Source organism: Ochotona curzoniae, unplaced genomic scaffold (assembly GCF_017591425.1).
Source record: "Ochotona curzoniae isolate NIBS_2020 unplaced genomic scaffold, NIBS_Ocur_1.0 contig_1014, whole genome shotgun sequence".
In the NCBI taxonomy this organism is placed as follows: domain Eukaryota; kingdom Metazoa; phylum Chordata; class Mammalia; order Lagomorpha; family Ochotonidae; genus Ochotona; species Ochotona curzoniae.
In genome coordinates this window covers 19,349,269-19,369,649 of record NW_024464920.1, presented here as the reverse complement: position 1 = coordinate 19,369,649, position 20,381 = coordinate 19,349,269, and the positions used below count along the sequence as shown (strand labels likewise).

Sequence of the window (20,381 nt, the reverse complement as noted above, 5' to 3'; positions counted from 1 at the left end):
TTGTTTAATAATAGTAGCAATAGCCAAGTTCCAGACATAGAGTGGAGTTGGAAGCATAATGAGTTCAACGTTGGATAAAAAACTAAGAAAACTAACAGAAAGTGTGTGTGAATCTGGCTTACATAGGGTAAGCAAGTTCTAATCCGTCTGTGAAATCAATGAATGCAAATATGGTTTTATGATTTGACCATAGTCTGACTTGTTCTCATTCTGATAGCTTTTTGCAATAATAATAATATCAACTAACAAATTATTTTTATTTCTTGAAAGTTCTGCTGCAGAGTATACACAAAAAGATTGAGTCCATTTAAGACTCATTAAAGCAGTGTACCACTTAAACTTTCTATAAACAGACTGGAGTTTAAACATACATTATTAGGTTTGCAAACTGAACCAGAAGACTGGCTTTTGATTTCTAGGAATAATTTTATTTCAGAAGTAGAATTCAATAACTTAGATAGAGAGGCATAGAAATCAATTACATAGAGACAACTATAATAACAAGAAATATTTAATTATGCTTATTTCTTTGGGCATACTGTTGGTATTATTTGCAGAGGTCTAGTTTTCTGGTGGAATTTTAAGTAAGCGTTTCCCTGTCTTCTAAAGTACCTGTAAATTCAAGTATTGAACTATGCTTTTACTAATTGAAACTGAACTTTTTAAAATGATACCTGAAAGATCTAGGATGAAGAAATAAGGCGCATTTAAGACAATTTAAGTTTTAGAAAGTAAATGCAAGAGGGAAGATGGGTGATATTGCAATCTTGAAGAAATCTCAACTTTAATTAACAATTGTCTTGGTAGGAGATATTCAAAGATTTATTTATTTTTATTAAAAAGGCAGATTTACAGAGAGAAGGCAACACAGACAGAAAGATCTTCTATCCACTGCTTCACCATCAAAATGGTCACAAGGGTTTGAGCTGAGCTGATCTAAAGCCAGGAGGCTCTTCTAAGTCTCCCATATCAGGGCAAAGCCCCATGTTTTTTGGGACCATTCTCTATTGCTTTTCCAGGACATAAGCAGGAACCTGGATGGGAGGTGCTAAAGCTGGCACACTAACTGGTGCCCATATGGGATCCTGGCAGTTGCAAGCTCAGGATTTAGCCATATAACCATTGCTTATATTAGAGTTGAAAGAAAAAGCCAACTTACTGTTCAGGATGTTTTCTATCTACTAGTTATCTATAGGTAAAAATGTTTTAACTACTAGTTTTAATTTTTTAAATTTTAAAATCTTGACAACTTCAATGAAAAAGTAAAGAATTTTTCTCATGTACACACACCACAGAGATCTGACCACTATAATGTAAGCTAAACCACAAGTCTCCTCAACAATGCCTTCAGTGTTATCTGATGAAGCAAATACCCTCAAGTATCTACTTTTAGGCTGTGAAAAGGAGAGAAGTATATTCATTTCTCTGTTTGATCCTTTGAACCTTTTGTTATAGAGTTGCAATAAAGTTCAGGCAATTTCAACTTAAAAATGTATAGTTTATTGATTATTACAACCTTCAGTTAGTCAATTAACCAGGTGTTTCAATGCCAATCCATATGTTTAATCCAATATACTGAATTCTACATAGTGAATTTATATGACAATGCATTCAGCCCACTTCCACCGTATATTTTACGCCAACCCTTGTATCTCATATCCATTTTATGTCTAGGAGCAATTACAGGTTGGTTATAATGTAAAACAGTTCATGGGATAAGTGCAGAAATTAATTTTTTAATAAAGAGAATTTTCTTTTTCTCACTCACACAGATAGATACATGATATTCCTAAAGTCATGTGCTTTTGGGACTGAAAAACACAAAATTTATAGTTTCTTCCAAACTACTTAAACGTCCCTGTCATGGTTCTACCTCTGCTATCTCCCTATCATCATGCAGACGTAGGAAGGATTAAGAATTTATTTGAATTCAAACTCTGTAATCTTCACAATCTACCATTGGTATTGGTTCTCACTTAAGTTACCTTAGCCCTTGTCATAGAAAATGACTCATTCAAGATTGTTTTTCAGACTTTTTGATAATCCATGTAAGAAGCTATGAATTTTCATTTGCAGTTTCCACATTTATACATTATAGAGTTTTCAGTAGAAAGCAGGGAGGCCAAAAATGTTATGGCCACCACTTCTACTGTAGCAAACTAAGCTTCAAAATCATTTGATATCCTCCTTCCTTGACCTGTTTGTGTATTTCAGGTGTACCAACATATGTGATCCATTAAGTAATACTAATGTTTTTGCATTAATTATCTATAGCCTGTTCATTTAAAGATTTACTTTTATTTACCTGAAACAACTACAGAGAAACAGGAAGAAACAGACCAGAAGAGTGAGACATCAAGAGGATAAAAGAAAAACGGAGTCTTCCATCTGTTGGTTTGCTTCCCAATTGACCACAAAAGGCAAGCGGCATAGGCGAGGCTGAAGATGGGAGCATAGAACTCCCATCTGGAACGATGCAGCTCCATCATTGACATGGGTTGTAGGGACCAGGTGCTTGCACCATGCTCTGCCACTTTCCCAGGTACACTAAAAAGAAGTGTGACAGTGGAGCAACCAGGACCTCACTTGCAGCCACATGGGATACTAACAAGGCTTAATCTGCTGCACCACAGCACCAGCCTCTATGAGTTATTTCTGCACTGGGTGCCTCAATTATGAGAACAAACCATTGTCAAATTTAAAGTTCTGTTTCTAATATCCATTACTGGCACCATTTTTACTGATTAAGATTGTGACGAGCATATAAGCAAAAATAAAACAAAACAAACCTAGAATAGAATTTCAAAAAGAAACAATTTGCACAGGTATGAGTAAGGTGTGAGGAAACCAGAAGGATCATGAATATGTTAATGTGTGCAGGTTCTGCTGGTATGGGTGTGGGGAGAAATGTACCCCACTCCATTATTGATGGGAGCATAGGCTAGTGCAGCCTCTAAGGAAATCAGCTAAGTCATCTGAAAATCAATCTACCATATGACCCAGCTATCCTATTCCTGAGAATGCATCCAAAGTAAGCAAAATCTGCACATGAAAAAGTGACCCAAAATCCTATATTTATAACAGCACATTTCACAACAGTGAAGACATGGAAGCAACCCAGATGCCCACTGAAAGAGAAATGGATAAGTAAACTGTAGTATATCTACTCCATGGAATAACATGTTAAAGATTTATTTTATTTCAGTGAAATAGGCCAATCCCAAAAGGACAAATATCATGTTATCTCTGATATAAGGCAACCATACTGGAAAGTGAAGATACCTGATGTATATACCTGTACTCCCAAATAAAATGAGTACCCCCAACAAAACTGTTAAATATACTTTGACAATAAGATACTAGACTACCATTGTCTATACCTACAATGCCATGACAGACTAAATAGCAGAATGTTGGACTTGTAACTGTTGATGAAAGATTATCCTATTGTATAATAATATGGGGGGAAACAATGGGGTTGAGGAAATGGGGAAGTTGTGGGGAATGAGGATTAGTGGGGTAGGGAAGTCCCTGTGCCTATGGAACCATTCCATAAAAAATTTTTTTAATTAAAAAAGTAAAGCATGTATAGGTTCTTTGCACTCCTTCCATTCTGTTTAGTATTTAATTACTTCACATAAAATATAGAGTAAAAAGTCAGCTGTGCTCTTCACTTTCTTACTAAAGCCAACTTTCAAATCATTAAAGAACAGTCCCCATCCATTTCACTTCCTACATATATTAACATCTCTACCTAATTCATTGTGGCATCAGGGTTCAATACTTCCTGAATCTTGAGGATTTTAGCATAGCCAAAATGTATGTAAAGGAACAGCAGGGGATGAATTTGAAATAATGAGAAGGTGCTGGAGATCCTTCACTGTCATCAGTCCATCTCTCTGTACTATGGCACAGGAGAAAGAAGAGGAGATACTGGAGCCCCTCGCATGTTCATTTTAATTTTATTTTTTGGAATTTGCTTGGTTTGAGAAAAAGCATTGATGCAACATCAGCACAAAAGATGTAGACTTCAATGTATAGCATATTCTATTACAGTGTGACAAAGAAAATTAGGAGAAAAGAAGCTATAACCATCCTAAAGATGTTTAAGCCACCCCCTGCTGTGAGCTGAGAGAATGCAAATTGTATGTTCTCATCTCACTTTGGAAACAAAAGCAAATCCTATTAAAGTTCAACGTATAATATGACCTGCGAATTAAAATTGTTAACCAAATGCCTATTATAGACTTGCTGAATTTTTTATTTCAATTAATAACCCTAAGTAAAAGCTATACGTAAGGAAATCTAAAGCATTAAAAGTTTTTCCAACCTGAGCCACAGTGTCACTTCTGACTATATGTACCAAGGAGACATATGTGCATACTTTTCCTTAAACACTGCTATATTACAAATACATATATTTACATAAGCTTGAATTGAGTTAAAAGAAATAATCACATAATACGCAAATAATGTGAAGGTAAAGCACAACCATTGGCCTCCCATCTATGTTGTAGTCAGGTGCAGCCCAGATCACTGCCCCCATTCCAGCTCTCACCCTTAGCAGTAGGAACCACCACCCAGGTGAAGCATCCCCTTAGCTCCCCCACCAGGCCTCTTCCCATCCACAGATCTTTCTTGTGCCAGTGATTGCTCTGGCCCAGCTCAGAATACCCCATTCCCGTACTGGCCTTTGTCATCAGATGCTGCAGCCTGGCCTGGCCCAGTCCATCCCCCAGTCCCAACTCTTACTGGTGGGTGCTACAGCTTAGCCTTGCCCAGTCTGCTTCCATTCATGCCTCATGAAAACGAGTAGATGTGACAGCCTAGCCCAGCAGGATCTGCACTCCAGCCAGGCTCCTGCACTTGCCAGTGAGCTAAGATTGGCCTGAGCCTGTCTAGTCCAACTGTCTCCAGAACCCAACCCGACTTGCCTACAGATAGAGCTACCTTGTCCAGCCTGACCAACACCTAGGCCTGAATCACATGCTCACCTGCAGCAGCCACAGCCCACCAGGGGAGTTTCCCAAGATCCCCCACTAGGCCTACTCCCAACCCCAGATGTCACATGTGCCAGTGCATGCTAGGTCCCAGCACAGTCTGCCTCCTCCATCCTGGTTTATGTGTGAATTGGTAGATGTAGTGGCCTGGCCAGCTCCACACCCTCTTCTTGGGTGCACCTGTGAGTGTTCCAGCCTGGACCAGCCTGGCCTATTCCCAACCCAGTATCCACGAGTGTCAAAGGATTTGATGGTCATGCCATCTCAGCCTGTCACTACCCCTATCCCTGAAGCAAACCAATGGAAATTGTGGTTCCACAGGTGTGGGACCTTATATCCCCCACAGAATCTGCCCTCAGACCTGGTTCTCTCACGTGCTGGTTAGTGTCAGGACCTAGCTTAACATTATCCATCCCCTGTTACGATACTCACTGGTGGATACTGTGATCTAGCTCTGCCAGGGAGGCCCTTAGCCCTAGCTTTAGTATGCTTCAGTGAGTGGTGGTTGGCTAAGATCCATGCTAACTAGCCCAGCTCAGGTCTTCCACATTGGTAGGTGTATCAGTGTCACCCATAAGAGCCCTCCAACATTCCCCCACCAAACTGCTCAGCCTCAACCCCATTGCTTACCTGCAAGCACAGTGGCTTTGTCAATAGAAATCCCTCAGAAGGCATTCCTCACCTGCAACATACTCTGAGAGTGGTACTCACTCCCACACAACCCTTTGCCCCATTCCGTTTTCACTTCACAGTCTCTACACCCACGAGCGATGGGTTCCCCAGCTCAGTTTTCCAGTGTGGTGGTGTGTTGGCCTGGAGCTCTTCCTGCTTACTAGGGTCCCAAGTTCCCAGCATGTGTGCTGGCCTGGGGACATCATGCCTCCACACACCCAAGATCCAGGCCCATTCAAAATTCGCCAGTCCTGGTCCACCAGCTCACCAAGCCAGCATGCTATCCTAGGGCTCTCCCTTCCCCTGCTCCCACCATAATATGGACAAAGCATGTGGGAAATCCCCAGGCTGACTCCGCCTGTCTAAACATGAACCTCCAGCCCCCACAGGTCCCCATCTGTGCCACACCCCAGGGCCCCTGCAAGCCTGCACCCCTAAGGCCCCACAAGCCTACTGCCCCCTGGGCTTGCCAGGTGCCAGTAGTAGGCACAGTCATAATTTTAAGCAATTCCATATTCACAGGCTTGACTAGCCTCTAATCATAACACCATATTTCCACTGGAGTATAAACATGGACTGAAAACAAAAATTCAATCCCTAAGAAGCAGTTTCATTCTTACCCATTTTTGTATATTCTATATTAGCTTCCATATTTGACAGAAAACATATGATTCGGTCTCTTTGTAACTGATTTACATCCCTAAGCCTAATGGTTAACGAGAAAAACAAACTAATATCAAAATGGGCTATATACAAGATGCTTCACCCCTGAGTATATGAATCCCATGCTTTTACTACTCACCTCTTCTCTTTGGCCTTTAATTTAGACCCATTATGGAAAACACGTTTCTTTTGAAGAATAATTTGCAATATGGGACAGAACAGACCCAATCCTTTAATACTAGTCTATAAACCCTTGCCATATTAAACATTCTCCAACTGCTATAAAAATAAATCTCAGAATCTTGCACATTTATAACATATACAAGAAATTTATAAAACAAGGATAAATGCTAGAAGGAAATATCACTTTCTCGTTCTTTTTTAAAGATTTGCTTTATTTTTATTGGAAAGTCAGATATAGAGAGGAGGAGAGACAGAGAGAAAGATCTTCCGTCCGATGATTCATTCCCCAAGTGACCATAACGGCCAGGGCTGCGCTGATCCGAAGCCAGGAACCAGGAACTTCTTCCGGGTCTCCCACACAGGTGCAGAATCCCAAGGCTTTGGGCCATCCTCAACTGCTTTCCCAGGCCACAAGCAGGGAACTGGATGGGAAGTGGGGCTGCTGGGATTAGAACCGGCGCACATATGGGATCCCAGCACATTCAAGGTGAGGACTTAAGCCACTAGGCCACGCCGCCGGGAACCATTCTTTTTTAAACTCTGCAAATGAATCTTGAAATCAAGCATAACTTGACAATTATCTAGCCATGTTTCAAAGTGGAAGTATCTATTAGAAATGCCATGAGTATTGAGACAATGATTCCCTTTTAAATGTCCAGAGAATACCTGCATTTTTCAGTTACTCTAAAGATAATCATTACATTATTAATTTTGTAAGAAACACACATCTTTTCCCCATCAATCCCAAATAATCCAAAACATCATGTTGAGACTTACTGCTAAGCCTTTTAAATAACAAAGCCTATTTTCTGATTATTTTCAGGAATATTTATATAATAATAAAATCCTCCCGAGTACTGAAATTTTCTATAAGTACGCCATTTGTGGAGTGATTCAATAGGTAAAAAGGTGCTCTTTCTCTCTCTCTTTTGCTCTTTCTCTTGCACTCTCCCTCTCTGTACCACTGTTTCCAATGACTAAGTATATCTTTAAAAGTAAAAGCTCAAAAATGATTTTAAAGTTTATCTCTGATATACACTTCTGATATTTAATATACTAAAAATTATTAAATATGTAGCTTAACATGAAATGTTACATAAGTTCATCTCAAATATTTAATGTAAAACAGCAATGTGTACAGGAAAAATTATAAATATGCTTCAAGGTTTCAAGTCTTATATTTTGTTACCTTGTTATTAATTAGAAGAGCCATAATTGAAAGGTCAAAATTTGAACCAATTATAAAACATTTAAAAAACCAAAGAGAAGACACTAAAAGATGGCATAACTTACCACGTTACTGGATAGGTGGGAACATCACCAAAATGTGCATATTGCCAAAAGTTATATGCAGATTCATCACGACCCAATTAAAATCCCAACAACATTTTTCTGAGAAATAGAAATGATGATACAAAAGTTCACCTGGAAACACAAGAGACCACAAATAGCCAAAGCTATCCTGAAGGATAAAAATCAAGCTGGTAGATCACAATTCCAGAACTCAAGACATACTACAGAGCAGTAGTTATCAAAACAGTCTGGTACTGGTTACAGAGACAGAAAAAAGACAAATGGAATAGAACAGAAATTCCAGAAGTGAGCCCACACATACACAGTCAACTAATCTTTGACAAAAGAACTGAAAACAATCCAGGAGAAAAGTCTGGTCTCTTGAACCAATAGTGTTAGGACAACTGGATAGCAGCCTCAGAGGTCAAAGGAAAGAACCCGACCTGTCACCTTATACAAAAATCAGTTTTAAATGGATCATGAACCTAAATCTGTACCCAGAAAGCATAAAAAATTATTAGAGGAAAACATAGGAAGCACCCCACAAGATAAAGGCATTGAAAAGACTTCTTAGAAAAGTCACCAAAAGCACAGATAGTGAGCCAAAATAAACAAATTGGACTACATCAAACTAAGAAGCTTCTGCATAGCATAGGATAAGATCAACAAAGTGGAGAAGCAACCAACAGACTTGGAGAAAACCTTTGTACACTACACAACTGATAGGGGACTAATATTCAGAATTTACAAAGAACTTCAGGAACTGAAAAACAGCAAAACAAAAAACCCTCATGAAGAAATGAGTGAAGGAAATGAACAGATATTTTTCAAAAGAACAAATTCAAATGGCTAAGAGACATGGAAAAAAAAATGTCCAGGCTCTCTAGCCGTCAGGGAAATACAAATTAAAACCACAATGAGTTTCAACCTAACTCCAGTGAGATTAGCCAACATTCAGACCTCCACTAACAACACCTCCTAGTGTGTAGGCTAGGAGAAAGATACCTTGCTTCACTGTTGGTGGGAGGGTAGGCTAGTACAACCACTATGGAAATCAGCATGAAGAATCCTAAAAGAACTGAAAATTGATCTAGCATATAAGTCAGCTATCTCACTTTTGGGAATATATCCAAAACAAAAGAAATCTGCATATGAGAAAGTGACTTGTAATGCTATGCTTAAGCCAGCACAACTTAAAATAGCAAAAACATGGAAACAACCCAGACGCCCTTTCAAAAAGGAGTGGATAAGGAAATGGTGGCATCTCCATGGCATACTATTCAGCCTTTACAAAAAATGAAAATCTACCCTTTACAACCAAATGGACCCAACCTGAGACCATTATACTCCGCAAAATAAATCAATCCCAAAGGGACATATATCATTTGTTCTCTTAGATATAAAGCAACGTTCATGCAAAATATAAAATCAATAGCCCTTTCAATACTGTTTGTGATACATCTCAGGGAGTTTGATATTTTTGTTATTATTTTAATTTCTTCTAAACAGTTACTTTTTCTTCTTACTATTTTTTTTCACTGATTCATAGGTCATAGAGTAGTATCGTTTGCTCCAAGATTTTTTTATTTTCTTTTTCATTTCTTCAAGAACACACTGGTCATTCAGTAGCATGTTATTTAACTTTATGGCATTGTAAAGTTCCTACTTTTCTCTCTGTTGTTTTCTTTTATTGTTCTTCATTTAAGGGGATGCATAGAAACTGTGTAATGAGACTATCAAATCCAGATGTGAAGATACAATGCAGTATGCATCTCTACTTCCAAATCAAAGATGGATTCCTAATAAAACTATTAAATTTATCATGACAATAAGATGCTGGACTCTCTGCCATTGTCCATACCTACAATGTCAGGATACACTTAAAGAGCAGAATGATGGACTTATTATTGTTTATAAAGACTATACTATTTTAATAATACAGGGAGAATCATTGTGAGGGAGGAGGTTTGGGGAGGGAGGAAGGAAAATCCCAGAGCCTATGTTACTGTATCATAAAACAAAAAACAATCTTTTAAAATTATAATAAAAAATTAAGAGATATACTGATAATAAAATAAATTGTGTATAGAGTAGGACTAGGACAAAAGTAATCCTTCCTACTCTTCTCAACATTTAAATATAAAATGCAAGTTATAGAAATATGCTAATGTTCTTAAAATTAATTCTCATTACAATCTACATTTAAAAGCATGCATATTGACCTCGAAACCTTAAGCCATACTAATTAACTCTAGCAGAATTTTTAAAAGATGTGTAAGAGTGGAAAGAAAAAATAACAGGCATTAAACATGTACTTGACTTTCTCTTCTTCTTTGAACAGATAATTTGATCCTTACTCAGAAGAAACGTGAACACCATATTTTTAAAGCATAATCTACCTTATTTTATAATTCTTGATTTAATGATAATGGCAATATGTATTTTTCAAAATAAAAATCAAATTTTAGAGGATTTTTTCAAAGATATTTGGGCTTGGAGAAATGAAGTAGGTCTATGACCACAGAAACAAGAATCAGCCATCTTCCACAGAAGGAAAGCAAGTCTTGTCCATGACGTCAATTAGATGCTGTATCTAGATTTACAGGTAAAGTCAACTGCACTAGTTAGGTTATTTATGCAGTGACCATTACAGAATTATACCCTCTAATCTCTTCCACTGTTAGAGTTCTACAATTTCCAATTATGGTATTTGGCTTCCTCTGTTTGCACATGGATCCAAAAGACCAGATACATAAATTTCTTCTTACAGTTCTTCCTTCACTCAAGAGGAGGTCTGACCAAATAGATGTCACTAAATATCAAAGACACAGCCACAAAACTGGTTCATTCAGTTGATAATTTTCTGAAACCCTTACAGTCATACTGTATCATCATATATGCAACCACAATTAGAGATGTTCTTTCAAACAACCAATCCTTCCAACTAGGATAGACTTTCTGGATGGATTAAAATACTGTTTTGCCATTTCAAATGGATCATGTATAATTTGCAAGGCTGATATAAATTACAACAAATTACCCAACCTGGTCCTTTGGCAGGATGCACCTGATAATCTCCAGATCCATAAACATACAGGAAGGAAGGGGTTATGGAAAAATCAATCTGTTAGGCTCTTCCACTAAAGACTCTGTGTTATTTTCCCTTATCACTTTTTCTGTTATTTTCACCTCAGAAATATTGCTAACGTAACACATATTTGCCATATGTAATAGCTATAATTATCGCGTGAAACTGAGTAACAACAAAAACTAGCACACTGAACTGTTACAAAGAATTAAAAGAAGAGTTCACAGAACTCAGGTGGATTATGGGCATCAGCGACTAGAAGAGTCACAAATGTGTGTACTATCTAGAACTGCAGGAATTGGCTTTGTGACAAAGCAGATGAAGCCCTCAATTATAACACTGGCAACTCATGTAGAGTACTATTTCAAATTTCCATCTACTCTATTTCTGATCTAGCTTCCTACCGAAGTGTCTGGCAAGGCTAGAGATGACGGCTCAAATGCTTCAGCCCCTGCCATCCACGTAGCAGATCGGGGTCAGGTTCCTGACCTCTTGTTACAGCCTGAAGCCAACTCTGCTTACTGAACCAGAGGTTCATTATGGGTGTGAACCAGAGAAGGAACTCTACTTCTCCTGCCTCTTCCTGATACTCTGCTATTCAAACAAACAACAAAAAATAAATATTTTTAAAAGTTAAAAAAAAAAACCCTGAGTGCAAAAAACTAGCAGCATGGAAATATTCTGTATTTAAAAGCAGGATTTCTTATATACTCAATCACTTTTCTTTTTACAATTACAAGTGTACATAGTAATTTTAACCATATATATTAACTATACTAAGGAAATGAATATTGTTAGGCTCATTGGGAAATAAGTAATACACAATATTTATGCTAAATACTAATATAAAAATTGAGAAAAGACCATGTTTTTCAGAAAAGTTAATCTTGCTACACGTTTTTTATCAGGCACAGGAGAAATCTGTTTTCTGTCTGGTTCAGGCACTGGAGTGAAGTGACTGACTCTCAGAGCAGTGAACATCAGGCTACATTTTTGACATAGTTTGAATCTAACATCTCAGGTGGGGAGGAAAGCCATTTGAGTTGGTAGTTTGTTTTCACAGTGATAAATGAGCTAAAAAAAAAAGAAAGAAATAATCATCTTCCAATACTGTAAAATATTCAGCATTGATGTGTGTTATGCATCGAATTATGTTCCCCCGAAACATAACGTGGAGTTCTAACCCTTGTGGACTGACACTGTGTGCGACCTTATTTGACAATGGTATTACGGAAGTGATCACATTTGAAATCATGTTATTAGAGTAGGCTTTCAAGTGTTTACTGGTGCCCTTAGAAAAAAAGGAAATTCAGTCACAGACATGCGTGCTCAGGAAGACCATTGTGTGAATACTGCATTTACACTGCCACAAACCAGGAAACAATTAGTGTGTCTGTTGTTCTGAGTTGCTATATGTTATTACTAATTGTCATTCAGAAACTGGGTCAGTGCGCCTTCTAGATGACATACTTCCTAGGCTGGAGACTATGAGAGGTTCTTTTTTTTTTTTCCTTTGGAGGGTGTTACATTTCTGCTGGGCTGAAAACTGAATGAAACAAGTTAGTTTGCAACCAAATTTAGGAATAGCCTTGGGATGATCTTAGAAAAGGAAAGCATTGCACCTTGCCTCATGACTAAACCCTCTCCAGGTGCCTGCATTCCATATTAAGTGTCTGAGTTTTAGTACTATCTGTGCAGACACACAAATTTGGAGGATAGGATTCCTTGCCAGTACAAAACCATAAACCAGCTGTAAACCTGTGAGAATGCTCTGGGAACTCAGGGCAAAGGTCTCGCAGCCCTTGGAATGGAAATGCATGCGCCAGGAACTCCCTAATCTTCAGGCTTAGATGACAGACCAAAGAGAGGCACTTCTTCTCCCACAGGTTGTTTAATTATGAGTAGCCTGTCAGAATACATTGTTTGTTAGTTGAGCCCCTTTGCATGCCTGTGCGGAAACTGTACTGATTCAGACCCACCTTCCTTGTCTATGTGACCCTCAGTCTTTAAAAATCTGATGCTGTTAATAGACTTCAGCCATTGACCATTAGACAGCAGTCCATGTGTATGATTACTGGCTCTGCACCAAGTCCTTTGCTGTGAACCGTGAACACTAGTTTTGCTTCTGATGCCCGCTCCTTGAGAATCCATGCCTGGAAGACAGTAAATGGTCTCTCACAGGCCTGGGTCCCTTCTACCCACTTGGTAGTCCAGACTGAGATCTCAGCTTCCAATGTCAACCTGGTGCAGCCATGGTTACTGTGGGTATTTAAAGAGCACTCAGGCAGACTTTGTCAGCCAATAAACCTTGAAAATATTTTCTCATTCCAGGTGAATGAGGCCAGTAATGTCTCAGAACCATCAAAACTACTCAAGTAACACTGGAAGCATTCCTTCCCACATCAGGGTCTCTAAGGCATCATGGAATGGCCGGCCCTCATCCCAGGGAGCTGATGTGGTTTCACAGCAAGGACTGGCCCATCTTTCCCTCCCCAAGAGGACACAGGAGAAAAAAATAAGAACTGAAACATTTGTCCTACCCATCTATACCTCAAACCCACCCTAATCAAAGGCCCACATGGGGGGCAACCCTCTCAGATATGTAAATAATATTAAAAATAAAATTAAAATGGGCCCGGCGCGGTGGCACAAGTGGTTAAGGTCCTCGTCTTGCACGCCCGGGATCCCATATGGGCGCCGGTTCTAATCCCATCAGCCCCGCTTCCCTTCCAGCTCCCTGCCTGTGGCCCAGGAAAGCAGTCGAGGACGGCCCAAAGCTTTGGGACCCCACACCCATGTGGGAGACCCGGAAGAGTCTCCTGGCTTCGGACCGGCATAGCATCGGCCCGTTGCGCTCACTTGGGGAGTGAATCATCGGATGGAAGATCTTCCTCTCTGTCTCTCCTCTCTGTATATCCGCCTTTCCAATAAAAAATAATAAAAATAAATCTTTAAAAAAATAAAATTAAATTAAAATAATTAAAATTTAAAAAGAATAAGCTTTTCTTGTACAGCAGTTCTCTTTTATTAATTTTAGAAATTAAAAAGCAGACAATCTGTGACCTTGGACCAAGGAACTGCGTGTTTAATAATGACAATGCAAAATTTGATGCCAGGGAAAACCTAATAATTATGGCAGTGTTCAGGTGGAAGAGTGCTGATTCAGCCACACCGACGTGTATGCATAACCTAATGATTTAGGCAGACTGCTTGTAAACAAACAAAAGAATTTATTAAAAAAAACAGGGCTATACCCTAACTTGCTTTTGTAGATTTATCTGAATTTTTGTTATCCAACATTTATCTAATGTGAATTATTCTTTAATTCCATAATATGAATTATCAGAATCTCCAGACCTGCATTTATTGGAAGAACCATGGTTCTATACAGTAGTCATAACTAAATCACCAAAAATTATCTTTACCAACAGGGAATTCCTATGATGAACAATTTTCTTTTTTAGCAGGCTAAGCTGATCACTGTTGAGTCATCTACAGCCAGCTTAAATTGGGATAATCATTCTTCTGAACGTTTAGTGGTGACAGATTTCAATTTAGAAACAACTCGTGCAGTTGGGATGCTGACGCTATTCATTTAGCATGTAGCATAGCAAAGACACTGCGCTGGCATTTTGGTCTGCCTGTGTACTTCTTTTTTTGTTTTTTTAAAGATTTATTTTTATTGGAAAGTCAGATATACAGAGAGGAGGAGAGACAGTGAGAAAGATCATCCGTCCGATGACCCACTCCCCAAGTGAGCGCAACGGCCAATGCTATGCCAATCTGAAGCCAGGAGCCAGGAACCTCCTCCAGGTATCCCACAGGGTGCCGGGTCCCAAGGCTCTGGGCAATCCTTGACTGCTTTCCCAGGCCACAAGCAGGGAGCTGGATGGGAAGTGGAGCTGCCGGGACCAGAACCGGCACCCATATGGGATCCCTGGGCACCCAAGGCAAGGATTTCAGCCGCTAGGCCACGCCACCAGGCCCGGTGTACTTCTTAAATGTAATGATCTCCTTGTGAGTTTTTCATAACTTCCACTAACTCACTAATCTTTTCTACTGGTGGGCAATGTACACCAATGGAGCATAAATCTTTTCAGTTTATACAATACTGCAAAGTCATGAACAGTTCCTAAAGCATATCTTCTCTTTTATCTTTTGCCACAATACAGACGTCAGTCAGAGCTATTAATTCAGCTACCAGGGAAGATCAAACAGAGTGTAATGGAATTGCCTGCATGCTGCGTTTTCACTAGAGACATAAAAGGGGATGGCATGTCATGTATAAAAGTGAAATTCATCTATAATCTATGTTAAATCAGAATTACCTAAAAGGATGCTTGTAATATCTAACCTGGATATGCTTGCCTGCTGAATTATGTTACAGTCATGTTTTCTTTTCATCCTGAAGTGGAAAATCAAGCTATACAAGATTTGAACTATACCAAATAGGAATATGCAAAAGAGATGATGAGAGAGAATTACTGAGCGGCACAGAAATTAAAAGGATTTCGCAGGAGATACACAGCAGACACTGTGAAAAACAAGCTCCGTATCAACAGAAGTTCAACCAGCTTGGCAACCACTGCAACCTGTTGCAAATATGAAAAGAGGGTCCAACACATGCTGTCTTTCTCTATATGTTTACTAAAGAAAGCTGCACAGAAATGTACCACCACAAAATAATTCCTCCTTTAAGTGGAAGACAGGATCCACTGATGCGGCAACTAGGGCTCACCTTAGGAGCTGCCAGCAGCCTAGGGATCATAGTTCTTCAGCTTACTCTGGGTTCCTGAACACACAGGGAGCATTCTGCAGGACACACTGTATCTTCTTAGTGAGTGGGATTTGAGGCACTGGTAGTATCTTCCAAACTACAGAATTCAATGATGACCTGGTTCTGATATGTTATAGCTAGTATATTCAAAATTTTATATTCAAAAGTGTCTTTACATGACATTTCAATGACTGGCCATGAACAATTTAGCCCTTGATCTACCTTTTCTGGAGATTGTTGTTTTTTTTTTTCTGCATAAAATGATTCTTTTGAAGTCTAAAAACAGCAAATATTGATATAGTCATTAACATCCAGCATTATCTTTGAATATCCTTTTCTATTAAATCCTTGGCTCAAATGAGATTGCTTCCTAGTGTCAACAGTGTTTGAATGAGGCCCCTGCTGCTCACACATGCATATTTAATGTAGGTCAAGGTTAAGCTGCAGCAGCCTACATCTGAAGTTGCCTGCATGTTAGTGCCTTTCTTGGTGCCAGCACAGCCAGGGCAACTACCTAAGCCCCACTGTGACTAGCATCTGTTGAGCCGAGCCAGGAGGCCAGAAGCTGGAGAAGCCTGCCCACCACATTCTGTGCTTTTGCTGAAGCCTGTATGTCTTCACCAGCGGGATCCACACCCCCCACCCCCAGCCATTCTGGTTGAGGCCTGCACACCTTTCATTAAAGGCTCAGTATCATAACCTATCTCTATGGGAAACAAACAAACTTCCGGGAACAAAACTACTTTAAAATTTGGTAGGTAAAAAATTCCCTGTACCTGCTATTGGCATTTGGCCTTGGAGTTGACATGTGCATCCCACACTGGAATGCCTGGGCTGGAGTTCCTGCTTCACTCCCTAGTCTAGCTTCCTGCTAATCTGCAGACTGGAAGCAGTGGCGATAAGTGATTGCGTCACTCACTGAACCACGTGCAGACCTGGACTGAGTTTCTGGCATGACTGTCATTCAGCTTCAGCTACCACACACATCTGGTTAGCAAACCACTGGATTCGAGATCTTTCACAAACATTTTTAAAAACAAGCAAAATTTCATGTCTTAAGCCTCAAAGTCTTTTTGCCAAAACTGTAGCAAAAATGTAACACAGGCCTACAAAACTGAAATTAATGGCTCAATATAATTCCCCACAGACTGCTGAGATCAAAAGTCTACATAAACATTGAAGTTTCAATTGAAGCCACAAGCACTGACCAACCTAAGCTTCTCCACATAGCAAGCTCCCTCAGATTAGGTCCCTTTTTCATCCCTTGATGTACTGCCCCATGCAGCACAATCCTTGTGATGCCATATGCATAACCGCAGGCCTCTTCCCTGCTCTGCGTCCATCCTCCTCTGAAATGCTCTCAACAGATGCTCTTCATAACCAAAGCACAATGAGGACATTTACGCTACCATACCAGGGCCTCCCACACTAACTTCCATTCCACTTTACTTCTCCTGGACAGAACAGGTATGACAGTAGGAGAAGATGTGTGTTAGGCTGACAGTGTCTCCTCCACAGGGAGTCAAACATTAGAGATGACCACAAGTGTTGTCCTCCATCTGCAATAATGCAACCTAATTTGTAGATAGTTACCTGCCGCCCACATCCCTTCGTGCATCTCCCTCATGCAGTGCTCCCCTCTGAGCTTCCCAATTGTGAAGCCTTTTCTTAATTCAGCTTCAAACATATTTTTTCCTAGTTTCTTCCAAAAGAAAAATCCTATTCTGGTACTTCATAAAACATGGCACAAAGACCAATGACAATAAAATCTCTGTGATCACAAGTTTAAAAGTCCATTACTGGTGGGTCTCAGGACGGGGCGTCTCATGCCTGGATCCCGGACAGCCGCCATGTGCACATGATGAGCTGTTTCCCGGGCCTGCTGGGTTCTGGGGGCTGCTTCCTTTGAGGTGAGTAGACCGAGGGGGGAGGCCTCCGGGACTGGGCAGGTCTGGGACCCACCCGCCGCCCTCATTGGGCAGTGAATGGGATTTGGGAGGGGCGCGACCTTGGGCCTGGGTTATTTAAACCTCCAGCAGCCTCCCGGCAGCTGGTGGGTCTCAGGACGGGGCGTCTCATGCCTGGATCCCGGACAGCCACCATGTGCACATGGTGAGCTGTTTCCCGGGCAGCCACTGCACCATTTGGTGCCAGGCTCGGCCTACTGGCCGCCCGGCCGGGGAACTCTGAGGATTTGGTTCTTTGAGTCACTGCTTAATTAGCTCCAGGTTGAACCCATTGTGCTTCTTGGACCTGAAACAGGCAGTAACTCTTCCTTTGTAAAACCTGTAATCACCAATAATGCTGAGCACCAAATACCAGTCCATGCAGAAGCTATGGCTTGGGGCTTGTCCTGCAAAAGTAGCTCCAACGGCTGGCTAATGTGTCAACTGCTAATGGAACAGAGTAGATCAGGCATGACTGAGCAAACCTTAGCCCACAAGTAAAACTAGAAACCAGGAGGGAGCAGAGGTCATGCCGAGCTAGGCTCTTGTACCTGCTGGTCTGCGGGAGCCAGGGACACTAAGCCACAGTGTCTAAGGCAGAGTTCGGGACAGGGGAGGGGCTGTGCCAAGCTGAGTCAGAGCATCCATTGGCAGGCATGTGATCTATGGCTGGGAACAGACCCGGTTGGGGAGCAAAGGGGACAACCCTAGCTGGGTTGAGGTTCCCACCAAGAGGCACGTGGCCTGGAAGGGGGGCAGCATTCTGATCTGGAAACAGTTGTAGTCTCCCTTGGCACAAGTGTGGACTGGGATTGGATGCACCGAACTGGGCCGGACCCCGACTCCCCCTGGTGTTCTGGAGGACCAGGGCAGATGTGGGATGGACTAGGCAGGGTCTCAAACCCCTACTGAGCCATGTGTGAGCCATACGTGGGTATGGACAAACCATGGCTGGGCTGGAACATCCAACAGCAAGAACCAGATTGGGTGGAAGGCCAGTCAGGAAAAGCCACAGTTCCTGCTATGACAGGAGGTGGACTGAGTAGGGTTGGCTCATGGACCCACTGGTAAGCATGAAACCTGGCATTGGGAGAGGTTCTGATGGAGGAGCCTGGGCAACTCCTCTGGCAGGACACAGACCCAGCAGGTAAACGCAAGAAACATGATAGGAAACAGCCCAGAAAAGGCCATGGAAAACTACCCACTGGCATACAATTGGCAGACGTGGGGGCAAGACCAGGCTGAATCTGTCCACATCATCCACTGGCAAATCCAGGCACCAGTGTGGGTCAACCCAGGGTTGGTCGCAACAAAGACTAGTGCACATTATGGAATGCCGAGGTGAGGTTGCCTGTACCAGAAGGGACCGCAGCGCCCAACCAGCCTGAGAACAAGAAAGGAAGTGGGCAGAGCTGGCAGGGGAATAAGGGAGGGTTCCTTTGCAGGACAGCTACTTCCGCAGGAGAGCATGGGCTGGGATGGGGGCAGACCAGACTAGACAGAGCTACCACACCTGTGCGCCTCATGTGGACTAGATCAGGGAAAAGCCGGGCTGGGCGGATTATTCCTACTGGTGCAAACAAAATTAAAGTGGGCGAGGGTTGTTGGGGCTTAGATGCAGCATCAGCTGGAATCTGGGAGTGGGAGAGGCCTGGGAGGGAAATAGTGGGCTCATCCCTCTTGGGTTACCACTTCCACAGGAAGACATAAAACTAAGATAGCGGCTGGGGTGGAATGGGGTGTGGGACAGACTGGATTACTGCTACACTTACTGGCAAACCAGGGTAGGGGGTGGGCCTGGTGGGGGTTATTGTGGGTTGCTCCAACTAGGCTGCAGCTCCCACTGGTTTATGTGAAGGCCAAGTATGTGCTGGGCAGAACCAGGCTGAACTGCAACACCCATTGGTTCCAGTGGAAGTCAGGAGTGAAAACAGAACCAACCCAGCAATTGCAACCACCAGCTGATTGGAGCGATGGACGGTGCCAGGCCCTGTACTTGTTAGCACATACAAGAAGTTTCTTTGGAGATCTTCCTAATCTAAATGCTGGACTCAGAACCCTAATGAAGAAAAGAGAGAAGACAGAACAGGTCAATCAACCATCTCAGCTATGATGGACTATGTCAATCTGTGGATTTTTCAAAGACCTCATAGTGCTTGGAGTGGCAAGATTGACAGCAATTCATAACTGTTGCAATATCAAAACCACTTGAGCAAGAACCTCAGAGCATGCCCTACATCCGGGACCTGGGGAGAGTGGGAAATTGGGTGGGCCTTCTCCCTTAATACCCCTCTTTAAACATGAAGGTAACAATATGGAAAACATACTAGTATTATCCACTTTCCTGTAGCCCTTGAACCTTCTTACCCTAATTAACTATGTAAAGAACGTCAAAATAAAATTTTATTAAAAAAAAAAAGAGGATACTAAGAATAAAAAAAAAAGTCCATTACTGAGTTATTTTATTCTACCCAAAGCTCTCAGAGTCAGAGTAGGACTTTAACATGCATTTCCCAGGAGAACCCCCAGGATGTTCCCTGATACCTCAGTTTGGATAGTATTTTGTAGCAGAGTGTCATTGAGCATTCTCTCCGCATGTTGTTTTAGCTTACTCCCTTAAAGATCTTTGAAACATCTTTTAAAAGTATAACTGCTTAAAATGAACCTTGCATAACGTTAAAAAAAAAAAATTTATTTTTTTAATAAAATTTGAAACACAGAATGAAGAGATACCTTCCATCCAGTGGTTTACTTCTCAA

The 20,381-nt window shown here is 41.1% G+C and overlaps 1 long non-coding RNA gene across 1 annotated transcript in view; it reads right to left on the bottom strand.

Moving 5' to 3' along the window:
• LOC121162620 overlaps positions 1–20,381 on the bottom strand; it is a 30,709-nt gene extending 10,328 nt beyond the window's left edge. Inside the window, exons 1-2 of the long non-coding RNA XR_005884817.1 lie at positions 20,356–20,381; positions 7,812–7,943 (exon numbers count right to left, since the gene is read on the bottom strand). This is a non-coding gene — a long non-coding RNA (uncharacterized LOC121162620). The remainder of the gene's footprint in view (positions 1–7,811; positions 7,944–20,355) is intronic.